Below are 6,178 nucleotides of genomic sequence, written 5' to 3' on the forward strand. Positions count from 1 at the left end.
CAGACACCTCCAAGCTTCTCAGGTCCTGCAATCACAGATTTAGTTCTGTTAGTCACTGGTAACTCTTCCAACCAGCTACCACAGTGTATATATATACAAATATATATATATATATATATATATGTATGTGTAGTGAAATGAGGCAACCAGGTGCCACTAATTGCCAGGGAGTGGCATGAGCTTGTGTTAAGCCCACCTGTGCCTGATGAAGGTGGGCCCTAACCGAGCATGAGCAGGATTAGGGCCTGCCTTAATCAGGCACAGGTGGGCTTAACACAAGCTCATGCCCACTCCCTGGCAATTAGTGGCACCTGGTTGCCTCATTTCATACATGTATGTATGTACACCCTCAGGCCACCAGCAGGCCAGTACCAGTTTGCTCTCCTTAACCATCTCTGCAGTCACAAGGACCCTTCCCAAGGGTCTGCCACTTTGCTGCTTTCCTTCTTCAGACCCCCTCCACCATTATCTCAGGAGCCATCTCTTGTTCTGTCACTTTGCTTTTAAAAAATAATGCACAGCATCCTCACACCAGCTTCATGGCTCTGGCTGCTGGGCTTCTCTGCTCTTTACAGACGTGGGGTTTTTTTCAGAGAGAAGCTCCATACCCTCACTGAAGCCCAGCAACTGCAGTTCAAGGCAGAAAATCTTTCTCATGGTCTAGGGCTGAAAATTGCTCTTCTGCACACAAATAGCCTAATGTTTTGCAGCAGATTCTGACAGTGCCATGTGTGTAGGCTATACAGAGCTAAACAGTAGTTCCTCAGATATTCATGCAATTGAATGTGAGTGTATGTGTGGCTATGTGACTAAACAGAGTGAGTCAGTCTGTTATCCCGACAAGGAAGGTCACTATAGCTATTAAATTACAATGGGCAAAAACATTAGTGTAGCCATTAAAATCAAAATCAAATTGATTTTTGAGATTATCATTATCCCTATTTGCAATTACAATTTTTCCTCTTAAAAATGGAAAATTCTACATGGAGAGGGCAGTGCAATGAACTCTAGCATTTTCTGTTAAACTCAGAAAATTAAGATAATTCATCCTTAATGTTCCCTGACTTAATTTCTTTGTCTTTTACCATCATAAAAGCCAGAGAATATTAAGTGGTATCATCTGTGATGTGGATACCAAGGCAACAGGCTCTCAGCTTAAGGACACAGTAAAATCTCATGGTGCTACTATGAAGTCAACAAAGCTCTCAAACCTGTTTCAGTGATGCTACCTGTGCTCTCAAATATCTGATTTAAGAGCTTACCTGTATTTGTAATCTTATTATTCTTTGTATTGTTGGGACACTGCAAACTCTTGGTGATGGGCAATTATACCCCGTGAAGGCAAAGTCCCTCCACAAGAAAAGCAGAAATTGAGTTTAGCCTGGTATGTTGTGGGAATTTCTTTCACAACCTCTCTCTCAAGTAGTGACATTTCATATTGCTAAATTCTTCACAATAGCCCTGATCCAATTTAAAGTCATTGGTAAGATCAGTTTTAGAGCTGACATGGAACTGCCAGGAGATGAGAGAAAGACAGAGACAGAAGCAAAGATTTTTCCAAGTGATAATTCAGTGCTTTCATACACCACAAAAGCCAACAACCAAACAGAGCTTTTCAGCAACAGCTCTGAATGCAAAAAAAAAGAGGCCAGGATCTTTGTCCACATTAACAGAGAGGCTCCCAGAGCAACATGAAGCAGCACACTAGCCAAAGAGAAATCACCCTCAGTATATACAATGGAATAGAAATGAAAGATAGCCATTATTTATTTCTTCTTTGAAAAATAAGCAAATAAGTAAATCCCTACTGTATAACCAACTACAATTTCTTGCATAAGTTCATCTTTTTTGACTAAGAAAATTGGCATTATTTCCCTTCAATAAATACTAAAATTCTGCCTCTTTCTTTAACAGACATCAGACATCTGAAAATGTTTACAAACACACAGCAAAGAGGAAAAGACCTTCCCAAAAAAATGTTTCTCCTTAAAACACATCCCCTGAGCTTTACCATCTGTTTCTCACCACTGCCCATCACCATGCTATGTGAGTCTCACAGAAACAAAACAATGCCAGAACAAGAAAAAACAAACTTTAACTGTACAGTTGTCATTATAATCTATGCCTCACATTTTACAGATGGAAGGTCCCTAAATTTCAGTCAGAAAAACTGGAATGATGCCAGCATGGGGAAGAATGAAAGGAAGTTGGGATCTATTTCCCATCAATATTCTCTTAAGTGCTTACAGTCACCTGCAAAAGGACAGAAAAGAGACCCACTTTGAACACACAAATAATTCAAGGTAGAGAGAAACTGAAGGATTTATGATATTATGTATTTTACATATATATAAAATTATATGTCTGTATACAGTTCAGATGACCCTGGGCCCATATCTATAGTGCAAGCAGTTTATTAACTGGTGTTATATGATGCACACACACCAGAGAAGAGGGCCAAGAGTTTTAGGGTTCTGCCTACATTTTACTCACATGTGTTTCCCTTGAAACTCAAATCCAAGATGCTGTCCAGGCTAGTTTAGTGCCTTAAAAATTTGCATTCCTAGTTCCTGAATGGGTCTTTGGAACAATAGCCATGGTCTAAAGAGACAAAATCTTTGACAGCAACAACTTCTTTAGATGTTGCCAGCCAGTGAGTGGTGGCCTCATGCCACATCATACCACACTGTCCCACTCCATTGCCCTGGATGATCTGCTCATGTGCCCACGCTGGGAATCAGACCAGAAAACTGATTCAGCCCTTGCAAACCCAGTAAAAAAAAACACCTTTACCTGACTGAGCCCTTGCCTGTCGGCTTGCTGCTGGTGACATGGATAATGTCACCAGTAATACGTATTACGGTACCAGATCTCTGCAGATACTGTCACCTCATGTTGTAAAGTACCTCAAAAGCCCTCTGTCACAGGCCACAAGAATTCCAGCCCTCACCAGAGAAATGTAATTGACAAAAGAACATCAAGAAAGTATCAGTTGTCCTCCACCAGCAGCGGTTGGGAAAACTTTTCCAGATGACTTAAGGCAAACGTTTGCTTCAGCAATTAAAAAAAAATAGTTGTTCTGAAGAATCATAGCTATTTGCTAGGAAGACCCAGGCTGGTTTTTGCAATAAAATTAATAGGTAGGAAAAATAATTTCAGGCATATCAAGACCAAGTCAGACATAATCATCTTAATTAATGATGTTCGTGCCATAGCATAAGTGCTACGCCCTACCCTAGTGGCCACAGGCAGAAAAACAATTAAAAATCAACAGTGTTGGAAAATCAGCACAGAGCCCATTGAACTGATGATTCCACATTTCTCAGAGCCAGTTCTGTGTCACATAATCTGGAGGCTGGTTTTTTTTCAAGCAGATGAAGACAGCAGGGTGCCTGACTTGTTAGAGCAGCGCTTGACCAAGTGGCATCAGTTACCCCATGGATCTGAATGTGAGGATCTAACTGCCCGGGAACAGGCAAGCTACAGGCACGACTGTCTGGAGACAGCCTAGAGCTACAAACCCTCCAAAAAAGCTAAAACAAAACAAAAGACCAACAACAAAACTCAAAACCTAAACAAGAAAACAAAAAAACAAAATAAGGGGAAAAAACCAACCAAACAAAAAACAAACCAACCAACCAACCAAAACACAACAAACAAAAACCAGAACAAAACAAAAAACCCAAAAACAAAACGAAAAAGAGAGACAATAAGGGGAGGAATTTCTCCTCTGCCTGATCCATCCACCTATCTCAAGCAGGACCCACATCTTTCAGCAGCGGCGGAGCGATGAGCCCTGGTGCCAACTGCAGCACTGCTGCCGAGGGTACCACACACGGGTTTGGGTTACTGATGCTGTTTTTAAGGGAAAGCCACCAAGCTAACGCCACGCCTGCCGCCGGCAGATGCTTGGTACAAGCGACAAGCGGCCGCGTTTTAAACACACGAAGCCGCTCGGTCCTTCAGCGGCCCCCGCTTTCCCTCCACCCCGCCACCGCCGTCCCTCCGCCGAACCAGCACCACCCGCACTTTCCCGACACCACCAACAGGGGATGCGGCGCTGCGGAACCGCGGTTTCCCCCAGCGGACCCCCCAGGTCCCGCTCCCGGTCCCGGTTCGGTCGGGTCCGGTCGGTCCGGCGGATCCGCGGGGCTGTGCGGCAGCACCATCTAGTGGCGCGGGGTGCCGGGCGGGAGCAGGACGCGGGGGAGTGGCGGCTCCACCCGCATAGTTCCGTCACACGGGACGTCACTTGGCCATTTCGTCTTATTACTCGTTTCCTTAATTATCCCTGCTTAGCAAATTAGGGCATCACCGGCTGGACACATCGCTGGTTTATTGTTACCGCGCGTTGCTGGGGTTATTTCATGGTTATACTATGGTATAACCTTGCACCAGGTTACCAAGAAAGCCACCCAAACGTGCCGCTTTTAACCCAAAGCCCAGGTTTTTGGCTTTCTTTATCGCCCAGCACAGTCTTTCTGGATGTATAAACACATGTGCACAGATTTAAAAAAAAATACCCACAGCTCCATTGACTTCTTTCGTCTAGATTTCCCCTCCCTGCATTTCTGCAAAGCTACGGGAAAAAACCATCAATGATTTTGTTATGACGAAGTTTTGTCCTATTTCAATACACATCCCCCTCACGACCATGAGGCTTAACTTAAACTGCTGTTGCAGCCACGCTGGTGTAAGCCCTCTACTCAAAAAAATCACCAGTAGTTTTGCAGTTAACCCCTAGGATAGCTAAAACTATGTGAGGATGAGGAAAACCAGTTAGTATCACCCTGGTGTTGAGGTCTAAATGAGAACATTACCCTGATGAGAAGTCTAAATTAAATTATAGGAATTTAATCCTTCTTTTCCTTCTACTCTTCCCACAGCCTTGAAATATTTTAGGACCAGCTTTATTACAGAAGTGGCCCATAACAACTATGCTGTTCTAAGCCCCAGATAACAAAGCATTAAAGTAAGTGTAAACAGAGACCAAGAGAATGCACATCTTCATTCAGCTTCACCATCCCAGGCCCTGACAATAACTCAAGCAGTGAAATCACATTAGTAACACATATACACACTAAGAAACAAAAAATTAGTATTTGTTGTTATACTGCAGCATTTCCTCATGTTATTTAAACAAAGTATAAATCTCTAAAACAAGCACAAATTCATTTCGTGGTAAGGAAGTGGAAATACTCTTTATGTTAAATTCGGGAACTCTCCCACCACTGTGCTTGCCTATATAAACTGTAAAAGAAAGTAAGTCAGCCACCCTCAGCATTTTATGGATGATTTTTTCAGGTCTAGTATGTGCTCCCCTCTTCTCCAACCAGTGCTTTTGGATAAATCAACTTGTGACTAAGTCTTAAGTGCTAAGCATTCATAGTAGACACCTCGGCTTCTTCTAAAAGCTAAATCCTTGCATGTACAGCTGCAAGTGAATCAATGCAGCCGAGGGTGAGAAGCTGCAAACCGTGTGGCAGTAGCTGAACACCTTGGCTCCTCTGGACCCAGCAGTTTGTACAGCCACTGCTATGCAGAATGGGCAAACCCCCCTTCTTAGGGTGGGAATCATGCTGAAAACACATTTATTACCTTGTGTTGATACTCAGATGAACAGCAGCTTTGAAGCAAACAAGCATTGTGAGTGTTAAAGTAACCCATTCCCAGTTTGCATCATCCCTCCTATACTGTTACTTGAGGGTACACCATCCCCGGGCAAAGCCACACTGGTATTAAGGTAACTTGGACACCTGTAGCATCAAAGCTTCCCCAGCACTAGCTCAGTATCACCCTGGACATTGCAGCACTTGGCTTGCACCAGATGCAGGCAGAACCTGCAACCTGATTAGCAGGGGTGCAGCCAGCAGGTTGTACTTCTGGTTGCCCACCCCTGCCTATCCAGAAACAAGAAGCTCAGAGTTGACAACCACCATGCTAGGGTATTTTCTGAACTGCTTCCTTATGATAGGAAGGGCTTTTTTCTCAAAAAACCCCAAAAAACAAAACAAAACGTTTGTGGGTTATATAGGAACCAAGCAGCAGAAATGTAGCTAATCACACTGTAAGATGGAACATGACTTTGCATCACCTGTTACTATTACACATCTCACACACTCCTTTTTCTCTCTGCTGCAGCACTAGTACAAAGGTACTGGTAGTGCAGTATGTCTGA

Source organism: Calypte anna, chromosome 2 (assembly GCF_003957555.1).
Source record: "Calypte anna isolate BGI_N300 chromosome 2, bCalAnn1_v1.p, whole genome shotgun sequence".
NCBI lineage: Eukaryota > Metazoa > Chordata > Aves > Apodiformes > Trochilidae > Calypte > Calypte anna.